Consider the following 25,861-nt stretch of genomic DNA (forward strand, 5'->3'; position numbering starts at 1 on the left):
TGGAGGCTATGTGCCAGGGAGCGTGGATACTCGCATACACTCCACTAAATAGGATTTGGGGCGACTTCCATGAGGCTACACCAAGGATGCGTGGTTACCCTGCCTATCGTATACCCCGGAAAAGTATGGAATATCAGGTTCCTGAGGCTATACCAGGGAGCCTGCAGCTCATCCTGGCACTGCAGTGGCTACACCAGGGAGAAGTGGTGACCCTTCTGTATCCCCAAACGGTGATTAGCAGCAAGGGGACAGGGACTCTGTGATGGCATTGGAGACCCCTGTGCACCCAGCAATAAAGAGACTATTGCAGCACAGATTCGTGAGGCGTTCCCTGAAGCTATACCAGGTTGCGTGGTACTCAAAGAAAGAATGGATTGTGCTTTATTTGTCTGGCCCCTTACTGAAGAAAAGGGGTCACGCCTTTGCTCACCAGTCCTCACAAGATGGTGGTTTTGCTCTCAAGGAGACCGCATGGTGCTGGACATTGTGCTTTTAAAATGGCGGTTCCAGAGAACTGGGGCCGTATGGACTGTTGCTACCTCCAGATGGCGGTTCCCGCTCCTACCAGGAAAGCCATGTGCTCTTTTGCAAAAGTTGCATCAACTTGCAAGCTTTTGCTGATCTACAGTTTGCAAAAAACAGCGCAAACTACTGAAACCCATCCCTCTTGCTTGCTTTGGATTGGACTATACTATCCTCCAGGGGGAGGAGCTGGGTGTGCCCTGCAGGGGCACACAGGATTTGAGGAGCCAGACACATGTTCTATTTCAACACCAGTAGTTGTGTCTGCAAGCTGGTCCATTACTTCAACATGCCAATATGTATTGAGGATATGGACTGGGCTTATCGTTTGCCTGGCGGAGTAGCGGTGGTCACTAAGGATGATGGGACCTACCAGACGCTGGGGGTATGTGCTATGTGTGGAGCTATGGGAGAAGAACTGCAGGCATCAGCTCAGTGTGCTACGTGCAAAGTGGCCTATTTTCAGCCATACTCCCTGCCACCCTCTGGTGATATCTTACCTGCCAGTGACCGAGAACCATCTGGAAGAGGTGCCGCTCCGTTGTCCAGTCCTTCGTTTTCTAATGCTGATGACATCACTGAGGTCCCTGCCATTACCTCCACCATACCCGAGTATGCTGCAGAGCTGCAGGTTCCAGTAATAGTTGCTGGTGCCTCCCGAGAGATCCACGCTGCCAGTGAGGGTGCTACAACCTCTGAGGTACCGGTCGGGGCCTCCCACGATCCCGAGTTGGCTGTGGAGTTACTGTTTCCTGAGGTCATCGCTGACGAGGCTTGGGAGATCACCTTCGTTGATCCGCCCTGGGATCCTGTGCAGAGGGCGGCAGAATTAAAAGAACTGCGCCCCCAAGAGATGCGCGAGGCCCGCGCATGGGCAGTCGCGTATGTAAGATAGAGGCGGAACGCCACTACAACGCGCTGGGGCTTCTGGGAGAATTTCTTCCAGGAGTGCCGGCCGGCACTACTCGGGATGCCAGCCCCAGTGCACTTGTTGCTGCTCCATCACTGAGAGAAGGGAAGGCCGCAAAGCCGTCTGGCTGGATGGGTGTAACATCTGCTGCTACCTCCCCGGTGAGTGCTAAGTCTTAGGATTCTTTTTCCCTGCCATGCTGGGGAATAAAATAAGAATGGAGCTCCCATGATGCTGCAGCCGCTGTTGCGGCTGAAGTGAGTGCTGTTAGAGGCTCTGGTCTACAGAGCCTTGCCGGGACTGTGGACACTGTTATGGCTCCACTCCGGGAGGTCCCTTTAGTCTCCCGCTCACAGGACTATAATGTGCCAGTTCCTCTGTGCCCTGTCCAGGTCTTCCCTGATGCTGTTTCCCCTAGCACTCACACTATGACCCTTAGGGCTTTGTCATCTGTAATGCCTGATGTCCCCATAAGAAATGGTGTTATTATACCTGTCACACCTATGGTAAGGGTATCAACACAAGGGGAGGAGGGTCAGCGCAAGGCTGCAGAACAAGCCGCAATACAGAGGTTGATAAGGGAATGGAAAGTGGGGCATAGTATTTACATGGACAGGGTAGAATATATTTCTGCTTCTGGGCATAGGAGATGTTATTCCATCATAGTGCCTGACAGTTAGGGCAGGATGGTCAGAAAACCTGATCCCGCCCATTACTACTGAGGTAGCTCTACTCATGTTATAGGAATGGTACTGTCATATTGCACTGTACTATATGTTATGCCATTGTATATGTGGTCATGTTATGTGAAATGTATATGTTGCATTTCATGTTTTACTGAACTCACAGGTGTTGCACAGTAAGGTAGTGTTATACCTACTGTAGTCCAAGTGGGGACATTGGAGTTTCACCAGGGGGAGATTGTAACATAGCCTGCCGGCATTTACTTCTTTTTCTGGGCCTTTCCTCTGTCAGACCTGTTAGTGCAGGCAGTGGAAAGGTTAATTCCTTTCTTAGGCCTGTGTGTGTGTATTCCAGCCTTGAATAATGTATCAGTATTCAAGGGCAGGCCTAGCAACTCTGAGGATGTCAATCTGAGGGGTGGATATTGGTTGGAACGCCCCCTGATGTGTGTGGGCCAATCTGTATCCAGCTCTGGCTTGCTATGAGTCAGAGACACTCCCCAAAGATATTAAAATTGGGACATCCTCCTAAATTGTCAGTTAGTTAGTCAGTTGAGAGTTAGGAGTGAAGAGAAGAAGTTCGTGATTCCAGAAACTCTCCCCTCCCACCCAAGCCTGGGTTGGGAGGGAAGGGACATTATGCTACCTAGTCAGGGATCTGATCTAGAGAGAGAGAGGTTCAAGAAGAATGCATATGCTGCTAAAGAGTATGCAAAGCCTGCCAATCTCTATACTGGAGCTGACTGCAAATAAATACAGAAAAGACATGCTGTGTGTGTTCCTGTCTCTGTGATGAAGGAGTGTCAGTGGGGGTCCATCCCCTTAATATCGACAGGGGATCCTCGCTGGCTAGAGGCACTGCACCAGAGGGAGACCAAGGTAATCTGTCCCTCCTGTTCCCTTTCCTGGCTCTTCCCACACCACCACGGAGCCCTCAGCCCTCCTGTTACCAGCAGGTTACAGCACAACCACCTAAGAGTAGCCAGAAAGGAGCGTACCACCCCCCCCCCCCCAATCTCACTTAAAGGGGGGTGGTTATGGTAAAAGGGTTACATTTAAAAGGGCATCACAGAAGTCTCTTCAACCCCTATAACCACTACTCCTTCGACTTCAGCAACTCATGATTCAATTATTGTTTGCCCATGGCTTCTTCTTCGGATGATAAAGTAAACATTAAAGATAACCCTGATGAGCCATCCCCTGTGACAAATGAAGCTATACCACAATGGATTGATCAGAGGATTAGTAGTGCAGCTACCGCAAGTTTTTAATGTATAAGTGAATACTCCTCAAGTTTAGTAAGTGAATACTCTAATTTTATTTGTTTATTTTATATAGTCTTGGGGTATTGCTTGGAGTGACATCCAATAATCCGGCACCTCTCAAATCCGAATTTACAAGTGTTGAAGAAGTGTGTTTATTCAATCCATAAAACACTAAGTATGGGGATACTTGGTGTTTTACGGATTGAAATAACACCTTTTTATGTTCTTCAACACTTGTAAGTGTTGGCATTTAGTGAATACGTTGTTATGTATTACAGTTCTGTTTGCATTACCAGTTTACCTTGGCTAGCCTTTTTTCATGAGTGCAGCCATATTTATATATATATATACAGTGTTCGACAAACCTATACATTTGCACGCCCCGGGCGAGTGGATTTAACATCGTGGCGAGCTCCTATTGGCCCAAGCAGCACACGTGTGGTACTAGGTGGCGAGTAGATTTTTTTGTTAGGCGAGTAGATTTTTTGGTGATTTGCCGACCACTGTATATATATATATATATATAATCAAAAAATAAATAGATGATACCGTTCTATGGCTAACGAAATGCTTTTATTTGTGCGAGCTTTCGAGATACACTGATCTCTTCTTCCGGCGATGTATATATAATATGCAATGAATATATATACATATATATATACATGTAGAGGTATCAGTACCGTGTTAGCCGAGCTTCAATAATCAAAATATGCATATATATAATATGCAATGAATATATATATATACTTCATCAGGTGCCCGTGTGGGCTTTATTACATAGGCAAGACTAGTCGTATGTTGAAAGAACGCATGGCTGTTCATAGATCTACTATCAGGAAAGCACTGTTGGACACGAGCACAGTGGAGGATTACAAACTGCTCCCGGTCGCAAGACATTTCAAACAAGAAAAACACAGTCTGTCGACATTAAGGTGTATGCCCATCTTACAAGCCGACACTTCATCTCGAGGAGGTGATCGCAATAAACTTTTGCTGCAATTGGAGGCGAAGACGATCCATGACCTCAAAACCATGTCACCGTTTGGTCTTAACGAGGACTTCAGACTTGGATGCTTTATTTAATAATGTTTTCATTGCTCTATTTAATAATGGCTGTATTGTATAATGTCATTATTGCTACATGCTATCTCCAGTGTCCCCCCCCCCTCTTCCCCCCACTGTTATGATCATGATGCTGGATGATTAGCCCTCCTCCTTTCTGCCTTTTTGCTCATTTCAGTTTCCCTGACTTGTGACTTTTTGGCACTGTCCTCATTATGGACCTACACGGCTTTGACCTAGATGCATCTCTGACATGTTACTTATTTCTAACCATGTCTTCCTATCCCTGCTTCCAACCACCCTCTTCCCCCTTTCCCCCTGTTGCCATCCCCACCCCTTCCCCCCCCCTCCCTACACACACCCCCCTTTCCCCTTCTCCCTGCTGTCCCTTTGCCCAGCTGGTATGTATACACTTTAGTGGTGTTTGTGGCATTTTTATTGTATACATGTGTTTCTGCCTGCAGCCTCTACTTCCATGCGCTCTGCAGCTGCTGTCACGGAGCACTCTGGCCCGCCCCCCTCCCTTCACTGCTCATTCCTTCCTCCTTCCTGTTGCCTGTCATTGCTAGGCAACCCAGTACTTGAGCGCTACACATGCACAGTAGAGCCCGTTCCTGTGACTGAGGGGGGTCTCCCATAGTTTCCCTAATTACCCATGATGCTCCTTACTGCAGTGAGCACATGAGATAGACGCCAGGTGATGATGTCATCTGTTCCTCACCGGAGGAGGTTGCAGTTACACAGGTGTGTGCAATTTTGTCTTTAATTAAGGTAGTTAGTTATGGGTATATATTGGTGGTTATGGTCTATCTGTGGTAAGCACTCCCTTGATAAAGGTCCTGTTTTTAGGACCGAAACGTTGGTGTTTTGTGCCTGCTTCACTAATACAATTCTTTTTGCTAACAAGTGTGCTGTCTCTTCCTTGCTGTGCCTGCTTTGGATTCCCTGGATTGTCTGGTCTGCCTGGTAAGGAGCCTTTGATTGTATTCATTCATATGGGACTAAGCACCTGTCCTCATCTGTATTTGTGTGCCATCTGCTCTGTTACCTATATATATATATATATATATATACATGTAGAGGTATCAGTACCGTGTTAGCCGAGCTTCAATAATCAAGCAATGAAGCAAGCAAAAGCTATACTATAAACAGTGTCTGTTTATAGTATAGCTTTTGCTTGCTTCATTCATTGTAACATCGCCGGAAGAAGAGATCAGTGTATCTCGAAAGCTCGCACAAATAAAAGCATTTCATTAGCCACAGAACGGTATCATCTATTTATTTTTTTATTTTTTTGATTATTGAAGCTCGGCTAACACGGTACTGATACCTCTACATATATATATATATATATAAAAGCAGGGTTGCTGACCTGTGCAAGACATGTGAATTTGCTCACAAGTAATATATATGTAAGGGGGTCACCCCCGGTTCCCCTGATTTTCCTTTGCCCCCTGCCTTACCCCTGTGGCAGTGGGGGAAGGGTACGGCGACTTCTCCCGGCGGGCACCGCCCTCTTGGTTTTGGCGCGAGCTTCGCCCATGCGCAGTAAAGATCACGCACGCGGTCCCCATAGAAAAGAGCTTTGCCAAGGACTACAATTCCCAGCAGCCTCTGGGGACTGCACTTTCACCCTTGTCACAGGCAGCATTGAAGCCAATAGAGCTGGCAGATTCTCATGCTGCAGAGTTGCAACAATGTTGTGTGCAGACAGGGTTTTTGTCAGTTGCAGCACCTTAGGCAGTCAGAGACCAGAGCAGCCCAGGGAAGGAGGTAGGGTACAGGAGTCAGGAACTCCCTGTACTAGGCCAGCACCCCCAGGGCCCGAGGTAGCTAAATACCCCATGAGAGTGAGTGTTGCCAGGGACTGCCCTAGGTTAAGGGACCCTGTCACTCAGGTTTGCAAGTTGGAGTCAGGGAGCTGTGAGGGAAGGAAGGGGGCGGGGAGCGAGTGCAGCTCCTGCACCCATATAGGTACCCACACCCCAGGTAGGCCCCAACTCCCCACTAGATTAGTGGGTAAGTGCTGAGGGAGGCCCAAGATAGGGACGCTGCCCTTAGTAGAGTGCTGAAATCCAAGGGGGGGGGAGGAAGGGAGCAGAATCGTCAGGAACACCCAGAAAAAAACATAAACATAAAAAACATAGTGTAATATGTAGATGAATGTAAATCAGAAATCAGGATCAGCTTGGCTCTTGTGGCGTGCCTACTTACAAGAAGTAAGATCAAAACCAGCGTTTGTATGGTTAAAGGTGGAGATGTGATCTCTAATTCTTGAGTTCGTTGGCTGCAGCAATTATTGCTGAAGTGCACAAGGTGGTGTGTCTGCCGGGGCTTTATCCCTCACAGTTCATCAGCCGCATTCATACAGAGAGAAGAGGAGAACATAGTGTTTTACCAGGTAAACAACACAGACTTTATCGTTGTATCATAAAGATATGTACTCACAATAAAACATGTGAACACAGTCACATAAGGGTTTCTTTAGGGCAACAGCAGAACGGCTCGGCAGATGGAAAAAGTCCTCCACTTCACGATAGATTCCCCTTCTCGAGGGTGCCCCCTTGTCCGGTGCCGGTGGATGGCGTCTGACGTCACTTCCTGGCCTGGAGGTGACGACTTCCGGTAGAGAAGGGAAAATCGAGGGAATTGGAGGAGTCGCCGGACCGCAGCAGTGCCTCTAGGATAGGAGCAGGTTCTCAGGCAGTGAGAGTGATCTGCTTCCTTCCAGCTGGCTCTTTTTAACATGGCTCTGGAGAAAGGTATCAATATATGCCGACAAGTTCGACGTTAACGAATTAATGCCGGAGATAATCGGTCTTCCGGGAGGTTGTTGCATACATTTGTGGACCTTAGGCAGTGTATAAAATATAGGTAGCTGGGGACACTCATTAAAAAGGAATTTGTATTCATCTTCACTGAGTATACCCAACGCCTTTCCTCGATCCAAAAGCAGTTTCAAATCATTTTTAAAAATACTGGTCGGATTATGTTTTAAAATTTCATACGTTTTTTTATTCCCTAGGAGGCGGTTTGCTTCCCTTATGTAGTCATCTCTATTTTGGATGACTACACCTCCTCCTTTGTCAGCCTGTTTGATAACTATATTAGTGTTATTAGTTATTTCTTCCAGAGCAGCTATCTCTTCTTTATTCATATTATTCCTCGTTTTAGATTTGTTCTTTTTTGAGAGTTCTTCAAATTCTTTTGTGATTAGTTTATAGAAAACGTCTATATGATTACCTTTACAATAGGAGGGATTGAATGTCGATTTATTTTTAAAATTAGTGTGTTTAAATGTATCACTTTCTGTCTCTACAATTTGTTTAGGATTACTCATCCTTGACTCTATGTTTTTACTTAGGAAAAATCTTTTCACTGTTAATTTTCTAATATATTTATTTGCATCCACAAAGAGTTCAAAGTTATTGGGACCACAGGTTGGAGCAAAGGACAGACCCTTTGAGATGACACTTAGTTGTGAAGGTGTTAATTCTACATTACTGAGATTAAAAATATTTTTTTGCGGGTTAGAATGGGATTTTTTCATTATTTTCTTTCTTCCCCCCCGCTTTCCTCTCTGTCTCTTTCCCCTTTGGGGTATTGGCTCCCCTCTTGTGCCTCTAAGAGGGGAGTGAATGGGTTTTTTGTTTCCCAAATGCTTATATCAAGGAGGTCACTAGTCCCTATTGTTCCAATAGGGGAACGGGATCTACTTGCTTTAGCGTATTTTGCAGAGTCATACCTTTCTCTTTCTCTTTTTCTATCTTCTCTGTCCCGTTTGAGATCCCTTTCTCTTCTTAATTCCTTCTCTTTTTGGTGTTCACGCTCTTTCTTTTCTCTCTCTATATCTTTATTTTTTTGTTCTCTATACCTTTTTTGTTCTCTCTCTTTCAAAATTTCCTTTTCCCTCTGCAATTCTTTTTCTCTAAATAGTTCTCTTTCTTTATACTCTCTTATTCTTCTTTGTTCTTTTTCTTTTTCTCTTTGTAATTCTCTGTCCCTATACTCTCTTTGTTTTTCTCTATCCCTATTTTCTTTCTCTCTTCTTTGTTCTCTCTCCCTCATCATTTCTCTTTCCCTACATCTTTCTCTTTCCAATGCCTGGTCCTTCTCTCTTTGCGGTATTCTTTCTTTAAAGTATTCCCTTTCTCTGTATGGTTCTCTCTCCTCCAATACTCTTTCTGGATTCAAATGCTGTTTGGGTATAAAATCTATCCTGGAATTCTGGTGTGACTTAGGGTCATGATTATCTCCCCATGGTGGTCTAGGTTTAAACTCACGTTTATTATTGTCAGTGTAGGGTTTATTCCCATATCTTCCTACAGAATTCTGTGGTTCTTTATATATTCTTTCCTCAGGTCTACCCTGCGGTTTAAAACTCTTATTTTTCTTCCAGTCTCTTTGTTCCCCTCTAAGGTAATCTTCCTCGTCTCTGTGAAATTTGTTTGATTTGCTAGTAAAGAGATCTTGTTCTAATCTATCAATTTTCTTTTTTAATTCACGATCCTTAATTTTAAATTCAATGGTATCTTCCATATGAGCCAATTTTTCCTCAATTATGACAACCTCTTCATCAATTTTCTTGATGTGCTTTTTATGTTGGTTTATCAAGGATGTCATAAGATTAAAGGAACAATTGTCTATTGTTTCATGCCATTTTTTCACAAATTCCTCATCATCCAAATTGGAAGATGGGTTTTTTGTGAATCTTAGGCCTCTAGGGATACGCTTGCAATCCATATATTTATTTAAAAATTTAAGATCTAACCATCTCCTAGTATCTTTAATCAATAGTCTTTCTAATTTAATGAATTCCTCATCTAAAAGATCATCTTTCACCAATGTGTGTGTTATGTTTGTGTCACCAAACAATAAGTGTCTATTTTGTCTTTTGGCAAAAATGTTTGGAGAAACAACTTCCATATTTTATAAACAGTATATAATTAATAATAGTACGTCTTATGTGCTTAAAGGATCTAATAAATATAAATATAAAAAATAATAAAATATACAAACAGTGTGACAGCAGCCCCCAAATCAAGTGTAGAGAAACAATGTGAAACCCAGTGATTCAGAATGGCGCTGTAACACAGTGATAGTGATCTATAACCATAAATAATATAAGTGGTGAAACTGAAAAAACTCTCAACCTTCCAGGGAATATACACTGATTCCCTCACAGAGCGTAGAAATCCAAGGGGGGGGGGGGAGGAAGGGAGCAGAATCGTCAGGAACACCCAGAAAAAAACATAAACATAAAAAACATAGTGTAATATGTAGATGAATGTAAATCAGAAATCAGGATCAGCTTGGCTCTTGTGGCGTGCCTACTTACAAGAAGTAAGATCAAAACCAGCGTTTGTATGGTTAAAGGTGGAGATGTGATCTCTAATTCTTGAGTTCGTTGGCTGCAGCAATTATTGCTGAAGTGCACAAGGTGGTGTGTCTGCCGGGGCTTTATCCCTCACAGTTCATCAGCCGCATTCATACAGAGAGAAGAGGAGAACATAGTGTTTTACCAGGTAAACAACACAGACTTTATCGTTGTATCATAAAGATATGTACTCACAATAAAACATGTGAACGCAGTCACATAACGGTTTCTTTAGGGCAACAGCAGAACGGCTCGGCAGATGGAAAAAGTCCTCCACTTCACGATAGATTCCCCTTCTCGAGGGTGCCCCCTTGTCCGGTGCCGGTGGATGGCGTCTGACGTCACTTCCTGGCCTGGAGGTGACGACTTCCGGTAGAGAAGGGAAAATCGAGGGAATTGGAGGAGTCGCCGGACCGCAGCAGTGCCTCTAGGATAGGAGCAGGTTCTCAGGCAGTGAGAGTGATCTGCTTCCTTCCAGCTGGCTCAACGCGTTTCACTGCATCCGCAGCTTCCTCAGGAGCTCCAGACTCAAATTTATAGATTTTTAACATTGTTTCTTATTAACCTTTTTTATCTTTTTTATGTTTTAAGTGAATAAAATGAATATATATAATTGTGCGCCGTTATTTTTGACCACAGTATTATGTACCCACATGGGAGAAACTGTGTGTAATTTATTTAATTGATTGTAATTTTCCAATTAGTGTCTTTATTGAGGACGCTATTTAAGTAGACACCCACTATGGGACACACTAATTTCTCCTGAGGAAGCTGCGGATGCAGTGAAACGCGTTGAGCCAGCTGGAAGGAAGCAGATCACTCTCACTGCCTGAGAACCTGCTCCTATCCTAGAGGCACTGCTGCGGTCCGGCGACTCCTCCAATTCCCTCGATTTTCCCTTCTCTACCGGAAGTCGTCACCTCCAGGCCAGGAAGTGACGTCAGACGCCATCCACCGGCACCGGACAAGGGGGCACCCTCGAGAAGGGGAATCTATCGTGAAGTGGAGGACTTTTTCCATCTGCCGAGCCGTTCTGCTGTTGCCCTAAAGAAACCGTTATGTGACTGCGTTCACATGTTTTATTGTGAGTACATATCTTTATGATACAACGATAAAGTCTGTGTTGTTTACCTGGTAAAACACTATGTTCTCCTCTTCTCTCTGTATGAATGCGGCTGATGAACTGTGAGGGATAAAGCCCCGGCAGACACACCACCTTGTGCACTTCAGCAATAATTGCTGCAGCCAACGAACTCAAGAATTAGAGATCACATCTCCACCTTTAACCATACAAACGCTGGTTTTGATCTTACTTCTTGTAAGTAGGCACGCCACAAGAGCCAAGCTGATCCTGATTTCTGATTTACATTCATCTACATATTACACTATGTTTTTTATGTTTATGTTTTTTTCTGGGTGTTCCTGACGATTCTGCTCCCTTCCTCCCCCCCCCCTTGGATTTCTACGCTCTGTGAGGGAATCAGTGTATATTCCCTGGAAGGTTGAGAGTTTTTTCAGTTTCACCACTTATATTATTTATGGTTATAGATCACTATCACTGTGTTAGAGCGCCATTCTGAATCACTGTGTTTCACATTGTTTCTCTACACTTGATTTGGGGGCTGCTGTCACACTGTTTGTATATTTTATTATTTTTTATATTTATATTTATAAGATCCTTTAAGCACATAAGACGTACTATTATTAATTATATACTGTTTATAAAATATGGAAGTTGTTTCTCCAAACATTTTTGCCAAAATACAAAATAGACACTTATTGTTTGGTGACACAAACATAACACACACATTGGTGAAAGATGATCTTTTAGATGAGGAATTCATTAAATTAGAAAGACTATTGATTAAAGATACTAGGAGATGGTTAGATCTTAAATTTTTAAATAAATATATGGATTGCAAGCGTATCCCTAGAGGCCTAAGATTCACAAAAAACCCATCTTCCAATTTGGATGATGAGGAATTTGTGAAAAAATGGCATGAAACAATAGACAATTGTTCCTTTAATCTTATGACATCCTTGATAAACCAACATAAAAAGCACATCAAGAAAATTGATGAAGAGGTTGTCATAATTGAGGAAAAATTGGCTCATATGGAAGATACCATTGAATTTAAAATTAAGGATCGTGAATTAAAAAAGAAAATTGATAGATTAGAACAAGATCTCTTTACTAGCAAATCAAACAAATTTCACAGAGACGAGGAAGATTACCTTAGAGGGGAACAAAGAGACTGGAAGAAAAATAAGAGTTTTAAACCGCAGGGTAGACCTGAGGAAAGAATATATAAAGAACCACAGAATTCTGTAGGAAGATATGGGAATAAACCCTACACTGACAATAATAAACGTGAGTTTAAACCTAGACCACCATGGGGAGATAATCATGACCCTAAGTCACACCAGAATTCCAGGATAGATTTTATACCCAAACAGCATTTGAATCCAGAAAGAGTATTGGAGGAGAGAGAACCATACAGAGAAAGGGAATACTTTAAAGAAAGAATACCGCAAAGAGAGAAGGACCAGGCATTGGAAAGAGAAAGATGTAGGGAAAGAGAAATGATGAGGGAGAGAGAACAAAGAAGAGAGAAAGAAAATAGGGATAGAGAAAAACAAAGAGAGTATAGGGACAGAGAATTACAAAGAGAAAAAGAAAAAGAACAAAGAAGAATAAGAGAGTATAAAGAAAGAGAACTATTTAGAGAAAAAGAATTGCAGAGGGAAAAGGAAATTTTGAAAGAGAGAGAACAAAAAAGGTATAGAGAACAAAAAAATAAAGATATAGAGAGAGAAAAGAAAGAGCGTGAACACCAAAAAGAGAAGGAATTAAGAAGAGAAAGGGATCTCAAACGGGACAGAGAAGATAGAAAAAGAGAAAGAGAAAGGTATGACTCTGCAAAATACGCTAAAGCAAGTAGATCCCGTTCCCCTATTGGAACAATAGGGACTAGTGACCTCCTTGATATAAGCATTTGGGAAACAAAAAACCCATTCACTCCCCTCTTAGAGGCACAAGAGGGGAGCCAATACCCCAAAGGGGAAAGAGACAGAGAGGAAAGCGGGGGGGAAGAAAGAAAATAATGAAAAAATCCCATTCTAACCCGCAAAAAAATATTTTTAATCTCAGTAATGTAGAATTAACACCTTCACAACTAAGTGTCATCTCAAAGGGTCTGTCCTTTGCTCCAACCTGTGGTCCCAATAACTTTGAACTCTTTGTGGATGCAAATAAATATATTAGAAAATTAACAGTGAAAAGATTTTTCCTAAGTAAAAACATAGAGTCAAGGATGAGTAATCCTAAACAAATTGTAGAGACAGAAAGTGATACATTTAAACACACTAATTTTAAAAATAAATCGACATTCAATCCCTCCTATTGTAAAGGTAATCATATAGACGTTTTCTATAAACTAATCACAAAAGAATTTGAAGAACTCTCAAAAAAGAACAAATCTAAAACGAGGAATAATATGAATAAAGAAGAGATAGCTGCTCTGGAAGAAATAACTAATAACACTAATATAGTTATCAAACAGGCTGACAAAGGAGGAGGTGTTGTCATCCAAAATAGAGATGACTACATAAGGGAAGCAAACCGCCTCCTAGGGGATAAAAAAACGTATGAAATTTTAAAACATAATCCGACCAGTATTTTTTAAAAATGTTTTGAAACTGCTTTTGGATCGAGGAAAGGCATTGGGTATACTCAGTGAAGATGAATACAAATTCCTTTTTAATGAGTGTCCCCAGCTACCTATATTTTATACACTGCCTAAGGTCCACAAATGTATGCAACAACCTCCCGGAAGACCGATTATCTCCGGCATTAATTCGTTAACGTCGAACTTGTCGGCATATATTGATACCTTTCTCCAGAGCCATGTTAAAAAGAGCCAGCTGGAAGGAAGCAGATCACTCTCACTGCCTGAGAACCTGCTCCTATCCTAGAGGCACTGCTGCGGTCCGGCGACTCCTCCAATTCCCTCGATTTTCCCTTCTCTACCGGAAGTCGTCACCTCCAGGCCAGGAAGTGACGTCAGACGCCATCCACCGGCACCGGACAAGGGGGCACCCTCGAGAAGGGGAATCTATCGTGAAGTGGAGGACTTTTTCCATCTGCCGAGCCGTTCTGCTGTTGCCCTAAAGAAACCGTTATGTGACTGTGTTCACATGTTTTATTGTGAGTACATATCTTTATGATACAACGATAAAGTCTGTGTTGTTTACCTGGTAAAACACTATGTTCTCCTCTTCTCTCTGTATGAATGCGGCTGATGAACTGTGAGGGATAAAGCCCCGGCAGACACACCACCTTGTGCACTTCAGCAATAATTGCTGCAGCCAACGAACTCAAGAATTAGAGATCACATCTCCACCTTTAACCATACAAACGCTGGTTTTGATCTTACTTCTTGTAAGTAGGCACGCCACAAGAGCCAAGCTGATCCTGATTTCTGATTTACATTCATCTACATATTACACTATGTTTTTTATGTTTATGTTTTTTTCTGGGTGTTCCTGACGATTCTGCTCCCTTCCTCCCCCCCCTTGGATTTCTACGCTCTGTGAGGGAATCAGTGTATATTCCCTGGAAGGTTGAGAGTTTTTTCAGTTTCACCACTTATATTATTTATGGTTATAGATCACTATCACTGTGTTACAGCGCCATTCTGAATCACTGGGTTTCACTTAGTAGAGTGCTGCCTTGTCAGAGTCACGGCTGTTAGTGCTGTGAGGTCTGACAGGCAGGCACCTTGTTGCGCAGCACGTTGGCTGCAGCCTCCAGTGAGCTACAGCTTGCTGCTGTAGGCGCTGGGACTAGTTAGAAAGTAGTGAGGCTGAAGGGACTTGGGTAGTTAGGGGAGTGGGACAGGTCATTACCCCTGCAGGCCCATAGGAGTTTTCCCCAAGCCACTACAGGTTGCTGTACTACAGGGACAGGCCCTAGGTTAGGGTTCCTGTCACGTTAGTACCACTTAGATAGATAGGGACACAGCGGCTGCTGCTGTTCCTGTGGAAGCGGTTGGACCCACGTTGGGGTCCGCAGAGACTATTCCAGAGGGAGACCGCCCTGGCGGTCTGCGTACAAAGGAGTTCGGTTGGAGGATCAGACGGATTCATCACACGTCTGACCCTTTGCGAAGCCAGTTGCTGATCCGAGTACCGGAGTGCTCGGCAGGTACCATACAGTCATAAGTGCACCAACGGGCCCCTTAGTGTAACTGTGACTGCGCAGTCACCCACGTTCTCTCCAAGAGTGCGGGACATTGGGTGGGATTCTCGGGACACTGGGTGGGATCACCTGGTGTTGGGGAAGCGTCCTGCGCGACGCCGTAGGTGTCTCCTCTAGAGAGGGACACAGGTTATATAAAGGTATTGCGTGATATGTTATATTGCTTGTTAGTAAAGTCACTCGTTAATATATATATTCCCGTGTATGTGATTATTGTATTGTCCTGCGAGGAACCACTCCCCCTCTGGTGGGAGCCATCGCAGGTGGAGGCGCTGAATTGAGTAAGTGGTTACCCCTAGTATAATTGCCCCAGGTTCCCTGTGGCGGAAGCTCAGCCCTCCTGCGAGCCAACAGGTAATGCACCACACCTATGGTAACACCGTATGTTCCTTGCACCCACATCAGATCTGCGATTGTGGGGGGGGGGAATACCCATTACATATATATGTACACACACAGCACAGCATGGGAATCAGATGCAAAGCCAGAGAAAACATTCACAGACATGTTTCAACCTTAATGGGTATCATCAGTGTGAAGTTGGTTGCACTGCTGGCTTTGCATTTTCAAGACTGTAGGGTTTACCATCACGTTTTAAGTTATGGTGGGTGAAAAAGTAAAACAAGAAACCTCCACCGTATTGCATATAGCAAATAAAAGATCACATTATATATTATATAATGTGATCTTTTATTTGCTATATGCAATACGGTGGAGGTTTCTTGTTTTACTTTTTCACCCACCATAACTTAAAACGTGATGGTAAACCCTACAGTCTTGAAAATGCAAAGCCAGCAGTGCAACCAAGTTCACACTGATGATACCCATTAAGGTTGAAACATGTCTGTGAATGTTTTCTCTGGCTTTGCATCTGATTCCCATGCTGTGCTGTGTGTGTACATATATATATCACTTGTGAACAAATTCACATGTCTTGCACAGGTCAGCAACCCTGCTTTTCACCATTATCACCTAGCATACAGTCCCTCCACTGCAGCAAGGGATTCTGGGAAATGACATGCAAATGAGCACACAGTGTCACCCTTTGTCTTAAAGCCATAATTACATGACACCCTTAAGCCAATGCATGCTGCTTTAAACACAGCTTTTAAACATAGCCTTGGATGAGATGGAAAGCCAGTGAACCCACTCACAGATATATATAGCAAATGGAAATATTACTGTATGCTCATTTGCATGTCTTAGGCAGGTCTGCAACCCCACCTTTCACCATTATCACCCAGCACACAGCACTTCCACTGCAGCAAGGGATTCTGGGAAATGACATGCAAATGGGCACACAATGTCACCTTTTTGCTTCATAACCATTTTTAACATGGTTCCCTATAGGCTTAAGCTTGCTGCATGGTCACAGCTTTAAGCACAGCCAGGGTTAAGATGCATAGCCAGAAAACCCACCCACAGACAGCTGTTTCGACCTTAATGGGTCCCCTCAGTGTGGGGTTGGTTAACTGGCTATGCAATGAAGCAATGAGGATGGGGTTTACTTGGTTAAGTTATGGTGGGTAAAAAAAGTGACAAAAAACCTCCACAGCAAAGCATATATATACACACACACACACATCGAATATTAAGGAAAAGTGCCTGGGTGCTCATGTTTTTTTTTTTTTTTTTTAAACATACCACAAAATCAGGCTCTTACAAGGCTTTAGCAAAAAAAAAAACATGAAAGAAGTTAATTAAATTGTCTATTTAAGAGAACTTTTTCACATTTTTGCTAAAGCCTCATTTTTTTCTACATAGATTTTTGTGCGATATATGTAACAGGAAAAAGATTAGGCACTCACAGGACATATCAAAAGTACACCAAGTTTAATGAAAAATATATATATAAAATGTATCTTGGTACTTTTTTTAATTGTCTTCTTCTAAAGGTATTTTATTCTAGCTTTCTCTGAATCCCCATATCAACTGGAGAGGATTACCCAGTGAGTTAATGTTTGTGAGGGGGAGAGGTGAAACACTAAACATTGACATGGGAATTACACATTCTAAATGGGTGATGCTGCAGTACTGTATATTGCTAGGGCAACATGTCAGCAATAACACACAGGGCGTTCATTACATAATTCTAACACGCATTTCATGAAAAACGTAAAAAGTATTTCATGCACAAATTTGCATGTCTTACTACTTAATTAATGCTAAGGTTTGACTGGGAGTAAATACTGGTTCTGTAATTATTACTTAGGTAGAAGGAATTTACCGTACTAATAGTACAAATGTTCCTTTGTAATTAACAGACTGGGTAGACTAAGATGTATGTGTTCAGTTCTCAGCGCCTCCACTGACTCAAGGTAAAACAAATTCCTATACTGTGTGTGTGTGTGTGTGTGTGTGTGTGTGTGTGTGTGTGTGTGTGTGTGTGTGTGTGTGTGTGTGTGTGTGTGTGTGTGTGTGTGTGTGTGTGTGTGTGTGTGTGTGTATATATATGTATATATACAGTGTTTGACAAATCACCCAAAAATCTACTCGCCCAACCAAAAAAATCTACTCGCCACCTAGCCCCGCCCCCAGTCTGCCATTAGTCCCGCCCCTAGCCCCACCCCCACTTTTAAAAAAAGGCGTAAATTGCTACTAAGAAGTGAGTGTGTGACTAGTCGGGTGGGTGAGTGTGTGAGTAGGGGGTGAGTGTGTGAGTAGGGGATGAGAGGGTGACTGGGTGGGAGGGTGACTGGGTGGGAGGGTGACTGGGTGGGAGGGTGACTGGGTGGGAGGGTGACTGGGTGGGAGGGTGACCGGGTGGGAGGGTGAGAGGGTGACTGGGTGGGAGGGTGACTGGGTGAGAGGGTGACTGGGTGAGAGGGTGACTGGGTGAGAGGGTGACTGGGTGGGAGGGTGAGAGGGTGACTGGGTGGGAGGGTGACTGGGTAGGAGGGTGACTGGGTGGGAGGGTGACTGGGTGGAAGGGTGACTGGGTGAGAGGGTGACTGGGTGAGAGGGTGATTGGGTGAGAGGGTGACTGGGTGAGAGGGTGGGAGGGTGACTGGGTGACTGGGTGAGAGGGTGACTGGGTGAGAGGGTGACTGGGTGAGAGGGTGGAAGGGTGACTGAGTGAGAGGGTGGGGGGGTGACTGGGTGAGAGGGTGAGAGGGTGACTGGGTGGGAGGGTGACTGGGTGAGAGGGTGGGGGGGTGACTGGGTGGGGTGGTGACTGGGTGGAGGGGTGACTGGGTGGGGGGGTGAGTAGGTGGGAGGGTGAGTAGGTGGGAGGGTGAGTAGGTGGGAGGGTGAGTAGGTGAGTAGGTGGGAGGGTGAATAGGTGGGAGGGTGAGTAGGTGGGAGGGTGAGTAGGTGGGAGGGTGAGTAGGTGGGAGGGTGAGTAAGTGGGAGGGTGAGTAGGTGGAAGGGTGAGTAGGTGGAAGGGTGAGTAGGGTGAGTAGGTGGGAGGGTGAGTAGGTGGGAGGATGAGTAGGTGGGAGGGTGAGTAGGTGGGAGGGTGAGTAGGTGGGAGGGTGAGTAGGTGGGAGGGTGAGTAGGTGAGTAGGTGAGTAAGTGAGTAGGTGGGAGGGTGAGTAGGTGAGTAGGTGGGAGGGTGAGTAGGTGGGAGGGTGAGTAGGTGAGTAGGTGGGAGGGTGAGTAGGTGGGAGGGTGAGTAGGTGGGAGGGTGAGTAGGTGAGTAGGTGGGAGGGTGAGTAGGTGGGAGGGTGAGTAGGTGGGAGGGTGAATAGGTGAGTAGGTGGGAGGGTGAGTAGGTGAGTAGGTGGGAGGGTGAGTAGGTGGGAGGGTGAGTAGGTGGGAGGGTGAGTAGGTGGGAGGGTGAGTAGGTGGGAGGGAGTGGGGGGGGGTGAGTGAGTGGGAGGCTGGGGGGAGGGTGGGTGAGTTGTGGGTGATTGGGCAACTGCAGCGTTACATCAGCGCAGCCCCCCGGGAACCACCAAGCAAGGCCTCCCAACCCCCACACAGAGACAAGGCCACAGCCGCCCCAGAGACATCGTGAGGCCTCCCAGCCCCCACACATGAGACAGGGCCGCCCTGAGCATCACTGCACCCAGAAAGAGCACGAGCTGCGGCGATGTCCCGCCTCCCCCCCAGGGCACACCCATTACCTGGCCTGGGACCTTCGGACGCTCTGGTACAACATGATGGGCCCGGCGGCGGATGGCCCGCTTGAGGTGGGGGGTGGATGGCCGGATGGGAGGAGGGGCGCAGATGGCCCGATGGGAGGGGGGGTGCGAATGGCCCGATGGGAGGGGGGACGCGGACAGCCCGATGGGAGGGGGGGCGCGGACGGCCCGATGGGAGGGGGGTGGCGGATGGCCCGATGGGAGGGGGGGTGGATGGCCCGATGGGAGGGGTGGGGCAGATGGCCCGATGGTGGGGGGGGGGGGGCGACAGATGGCCCTGCAGGGGCCTGTGGCAGACAGGCGCGGAAGGGGCTGGCTGCCGGAAAGGGGAGGAGTGAAAGCGCCGATGAGAGGAGGGAAAGTATTGCTGGGAGGAGGGAGGAATGTCTGCTTTTTCAAACTCTTACAAGCAAATCTGCATTCACTATTCATTTCTCTTGGTAACATGTTAGAGTGATATTAGTATATTTATTGTTGTTGCACTATTGATAGTGATTTTTAGTAATACTGTGCATCTGGAGTATATATTTTCACCTCTTCATGTGTTTTTAATACTGCACTTTCATTTTGGTTACAGGACCTGTTGCTGCTGGTGATGTGACGTCATCATGTTCAAACGGCTCAGTGCCCCTGCTCCCTATTGCAGTCTGCTTCTGCCTACACTCCCATGGTTACAGACGCTTTAATTGCATCGCCATGGCAACGGGGGATGCCTTAGAATGACTGGTGTGCTCACTGGCTCCACCCGCAGGCGCACATGTGCGGTGTGTCTGGCATTGATAGCTAAGTGTAAACTTTCAGGTGGAGGCTGGGGAAAGTATGTAAGCCGATGCCGATCAGAGCTTCACAGTTGTTCGTAGTTAGTCTTGCTGTCAGAGACTAACTGGAAATACGAACGGAGGACTGAGAGGCTATCATCCCGAGTCACAGGGATATTCTGAGGTAGGCAGATTGTGGAGACATCTTGGGTTAGCCTGCTCTGGCAGCACCCAGCATTTAGTGAGCTAGGAGTCCCCGATCATCCCCTGTTTTGGTAAGTTGAGACTGTATTTATGTATTGTATTGTATGTCTTTATTTGTATAGCGCCATTAATGTACATAGCGCTTCACAGTAGTAATACACGTGGTAATCATATAAATAACAAATAATAAATAAATATAAATTACAGGTCATGGGAATAAGTGCTTCAGACAAACGTAACATTTAGGTAGTGGAGTCCCTGCTCCGAGGAGCTTACAATCTAATTGGTATGTAGGAGGAACGTACAGAAACAGTAGGACGGCATTTTGGCAAGTGCTTGTGCAGGGGGCCAAGCTTTATGTATCACTAGCTGAGAGACCCGGCGTTGCCCGTGAGTTATATTTCCTGCTCCCTCCTCTCCCCCCTATTTGTGTGCTCACCCTCTCCCACCCCCCAGAGGGAAGGAGGGACAGTGGACAGGAGGGGGGGGGACAGTGGACAGGAGGGAGGGGGGACAGGAGGGAGGGGGGACAGGAGGGAGGGGGGGGCAGTGGACAGGAGGGGGGGACACAGTGGACAGGAGGGGGGGGGGACAGAAGACAGGAGGGGGGGGACAGTGGGAGGTGAGGTGAGTGAGTGCTGGGGAGGGAGGTGAGGCCTAGCCTGAGGAAAGAGAGAGCGACATCTGGTGGGAGCAGCTGCAGGAGGAAGAGGGTCCTTCCGGAGGCTGCCTGGCCACTGCCTGTCCCCCCGCCGGGAGGGAAGTGAGTGCCGGGAGGGAGGTGTGTGTGTGTGTGTGTGTGTGTGTACACACACAGGGGTGAGAGTGTGAGATGAACTTACCAAGGACTCTGCAGGGCTTCTTTGGGGGTATGCTGTCAGTGCAAGTGTGTGACAGTGAAGTAGGTGTGTGTCAGTGATGTCAGTGTAAGTTTTGGCCAATGACAGTCGTGTGGGCGGTGTGTGTCACAGTGGGGCGTACCTCTTGGGCAATGACAGTCGGGGTGGCCTCGGACCAATCACATTCACCGCAGCTAGTACCAACCTTTGATTTTATATATTAAGATGTGTCTAGTAATATCTACGGTGCTACTCATATGCTTCTTTAAGCAAGTATGTCTTAAGGTGGGTCTTAAAGGTGGATAGAGTGGGTGCTAGTCTTGTATCGAGGGGAAGGGCATTCCAGAGGCGTGGGGCAGTCAGTGAGAAAGGCTTAAGGCGGGAGAGGGCTTTAGATACAAAGGGGGTAGAGAGAAGGCATCCTTGAGCAGAATGCAAGAATCGGAATGGTGCATAGCGAGAAATTAGGGATGAGATGTAAGGAGGGGCAGAAGAGTGTAAAGCTTTAAAAGTGAGGAGGAGAATTGCATGTGTGATACGGGATTTGATAGGAAGTCAGGAGAGTGATTTCAGCAGGAGAGACGCTGAGACAGATTTAGGAAAGAGTAGCATGATTCTGGCAGCAGCGTTTAGGATAGATTGTAGGGGAGACAGGTGAGAGGCAGGAAGGTGGGACAGCAGGAGGTTACAGTAGTCGAGACGGGAGAGAATGAGGGCCTGAGTCAGAGTTTTAACAGTATTGCGTAGCTCCTATTGGCTCTGACCAAAATTAACCTTGTTTATTTAACTCGTTCTGTCTGGTGCTTCGATCCCTGTGTAATTGTCTGGTCTCCTATGACAGGGATATTGTTGGACTTAGTGAAGTAAGAAGAAAACATGAATGCCTCATTGAGCTCAAATGCAGATGCCAATTATACTGTATCAGAGATACAGAAAATGGAAGAATCAGTGGAGTAGGCTTCCTCTTTAACAAAAGATGGAGAAACAACATATTGGAGTTTTGAGTTTGAAAGTTTATCGGACAGAGCAGCCAGAATCATTCAGTTGACAAAGAGATACAGGCTTCAAATACTTTTTATCAGTCTACCCTATGTGGTTTTAATTTCTTTACAAAGGTGCCACACAACCGACATCAGACGCTAAAGGATACAATATTGCCAGTTTTATGCATATGCTTAAAAGAACTTTGAGTTTGTGAGTACACACACTATAGAATACTCAGAACCTAAATTGTCAATTTCTAGACATATTACACTATTTTCGTGTTCTTTATATATTTTTTCACATATATGTGCTCCCCAAGACATGAAATCAACCAATGTAACAACAAAGGATATTCACCTCAAGATTGTTATGGGAGATTTCAATGCAAAGATTGGTGCCCAGCACAAAGATGAAGCATCAGTTGGTAAGTATGGTCACGGTAACGGAATTGAATTTGCAGAATGTGAAAACTTCTACATCATGAATTAATTCTTCAAGAAGAATCCAAATATAAAATGGACATGGAATGGACCAAATGGAATCAAGCATGAAATTAACTGGATCTGTATCTTTTACTAAACCAAATTGGCGCAGAAAGGAAGGAGAAGATAATAGTACAGGCTGTAAAAAAAAAACTTAAATGCATGCTTGCTAATGCAAGAAGCGTGACAGATAAAATGGGGGAGCTTGAAATAATAGCTGCAAGAGAGCAGTATGATATCATAGGCATTACTGAAACATAGTGGGATGAAACTCATGACTGGGCAGTTAATTTAGTGGGTTATTCCCTTTTTCAGAAGAATCGAGCAAATAGAAGAGGAGGTGGAGTATGTTTATATGTTAAACTGGATCAAAAACCTATTATAATGGAATATGTTTATGAAGGGAATGATGAAAATGTAGAGCCCTTGTGGATAGAAATTAGCAGTGGAGGTAAAAATATATAATGTTACATGTTTGTAGGGATATGCTATAGACCACCAAATATCTGTGAGATTGAGGAAGCTAAAATACTTTTGCAAATGGAGAAGGCATCAAAACTAGGTCATGTTTGCATAATGGGTGATTTTAATTATCCAGACATAGACTGGGGCAATGAGATTAGCATTACAACAAAAGAAAACAGGTTTTTAGGGGTGCTTAAAGACAATTATATGACCCAAATTATTGAGGAACCATCCAGGAGAGGGGCAATACTGGATTTGGTAATCAAACAATTTATACTGTAAGTAATAGCAAATATTAAAGTCTGGGAACATTTGGGTAACAATGATCATAAAATGGTCTCATTTGAAAACAATGATCAAAAAAACAGATTACTTGGATTCAACAAAGACTTAAACTTTAGAAAGGCAGATTTTAATCAACTGAGGACTAATGTAGAAGATAAATGGAAATTCTTTAAAACATTGTTAGAAAAGAACACTTATCAGTGTATATCCATGGGTAATAAGTATAAAAGAAATAAGTCAAAATCAATGTGGCTAAATAAACAGGTAGGGGAGGAAATTGAAAAGAAGAGGCAAGTGTTTGGATTCTTGAAGTTAGAGAAGGGATGGATGCAATTGATCTGTCGAAACCCAGCAAAATGAAACTGACCTGCCAACTTGTAAAAATTGTTTTGACAGATCAACTTTGATCATTCTTCTTCTAATTATAGAGGTAAATAAGAATTTTAACTCAGGTAGCGTTAGGACCTGCTAATGGTCATGCCTTGAAAGTGGCAGAAGGCTTAAGACGCTTTGGTCAAAGGGTTAGACTAAATTACCCTTTTTCAAGAGAATATATAGGTATTTCACTGTATATTTTTGTCATATTGGAAGTAGCACTGGGCTTCTTTGTTTTTTTGTTGTATACATTCAGACAAGATGGACAACAATAAAAGACACATCATAAAGTGAGTTCAGGACTTCTACATGAAATTGTAGAAGTTCTCCTCTCTCTTTTAAGGCTATACACTCTTCTGTCCCTCCTTACATCTCAACCCTAGTTTCTCGCTACACACCTGCCCAACTATTGTGTTCTGCTCAAGGATGTCTTCTGTCTACCCTTTTTGTATCTAAAGTCTTCTCCACCTAAAACTTCTCACTCACTGCCCCACAAGATTACCTGTGATAGCAAAATTCCTAAAACTGGCAAGTTGCCAGTGGTGTGATGATCGCCTCTCTGAAAAGGCCTTTCAACTGCAGAGAGAGCTTCTCAGAGAGAGCCGCCTCTCCCTGCGCAAATCTCACCCCAAAATTAATGTTTTTTTTAATAAACAATGTAATACTAGTGTAGATGAGCAGGGGGTCTCCAGAGCAGAACCGCGTTGATTTGAGGTCCGGGTACCCCCTGATTCCTGAGATACAGGCGTCAGGGAGCGTCATCACGTCAGACGCATTGACACTGACGTCATCACCGCGCGCCGGAACAGATTGATCCGCGCGACTGCTGCAGAGGCTTGAAGTACAAGGAGCCATCTTTCCAGGACTCTAACACGGCTACATTGAAGACAGCCTGCCCTGGACACTTGTTGGGATATTGATCCTGCTACTGCTAGACCAGGATTGCCCCAAGTTACTGCAGGAAAACCGTATGGTGGTGATTATATCACACAATGCTTGATTTTATTGCATTTTTGTAAGCGCATTTCTTAACCCCCTTCTCCCCCTCCCCTCATTAAATTTACTATTTTACGCTATGGGTGTGCGCTCTCTCTCCCCCCCTTTTTTCCAATATATATATATATATACACACACACACCACCTCGGTAGAACCCCCAAAGCACCGAGGGTGCCCCGGGCACCCAACCGCCCCAGTGTCCACAGAGTCAGCCCACCCGAAGTGTGTGGAGTAGCGCTACCCGCTGTGCGTGGCCCTTGTTACACATTGGGTACCTTCCTGATCTTAGGCCAGACCAGGCCCACTTGGGATAGTGGTTTCGCCGAACTGCAACGTGGTCCCACGACGCAGTCTACCGGATCCTCTCCTGTCCGTTGGCGTCCACCTCTTGAGGGAGCTCCAGCTGGAGTGTGTCCCTTAATGTCTCTTAATGCTGCCTATAGTCTGGTCCCAGATCGCAGGCCGCGCACACCGTGTGGCGTCCGTCACCTGTGTGCAGTACTCTGACACTCTGTCACTAAGTGTTATGGGGAGCGTCCCTGTATGGAGGGCCTACCCTATAGCAGCTACAATCTGAGGGCCTGCAGCCTAACTTGGGCCTTCGGGGCAGATGTAGCCTAGTCCGGGAGCCACTGATACCCGGACACTACCTCCCCTGCCTGCGTCTTCATTCCGACTGGCACGCGGTCCTCAGCGTGCCAAAAGTATATTTTTCTCACCTATACTTAACTCATTTATTCATATACTCTCTTTTTTAATATACATCAATATTACTGACATCTAAGTCAGTGATATGTTCATCCTGATCAACATTTTGAACAGTCAATATTTCAAACAGTTGCATTTTAATGTGGTTATTGGTCAAGACATATTCCAGACATACCTTATGAATGATTTTCTTTATTCTCTAAAATTTACTTTAGAATTTTGATTCTGTGCTCTTGAAAGTATGACTGCATTTATTGTATATTAATCATACCACATACTTTATAGAAATTGTCTTGGAGTGTGTTGTTGTTCAATGTTCACATTTTTTCTACAATTGGGGATCATTTGTAAGTATTAATGTTGGCTTCTGTGCTGTTGACTTTGTGAGGACATATAAACCCCATAGGAATGTTGCATATTTGTATGATATTGATAGGGTGACCATTCATCTCGGTTTTGCCGGGACAGTCCCGGTTTTTAATGGGCTGTCCCGGTTGCCCGTCCGTCCCGGAAATGTCCCAGTTTTTCTCCCTGGTGCGCGAAGGATTTGGCGACGGTGTGCGGCGATGTGCGGGGGGGGGGGTGCGGCAATGAACG

The 25,861-nt window shown here is 44.9% G+C and overlaps 1 long non-coding RNA gene across 2 annotated transcripts; it reads left to right on the plus strand.

Annotated features, from left to right (window-relative positions):
- Positions 1–485: 485 nt before the first annotated feature.
- On the plus strand, positions 486–22,568 carry LOC142494489 (uncharacterized). 2 transcript variants are annotated; one of them, XR_012801480.1, is made up of 3 exons: positions 486–1,593; positions 19,745–20,200; positions 22,272–22,568. It is a non-coding gene; the product is annotated as an uncharacterized LOC142494489 (long non-coding RNA). The 2 variants fall into 2 exon arrangements; XR_012801481.1 differs by lacking the exon at positions 486–1,593 and adding an exon at positions 17,340–17,397.
- Positions 22,569–25,861: the final 3,293 nt, after the last annotated feature.

This window comes from Ascaphus truei, chromosome 5 (assembly GCF_040206685.1).
Source record: "Ascaphus truei isolate aAscTru1 chromosome 5, aAscTru1.hap1, whole genome shotgun sequence".
Lineage (NCBI taxonomy): Eukaryota > Metazoa > Chordata > Amphibia > Anura > Ascaphidae > Ascaphus > Ascaphus truei.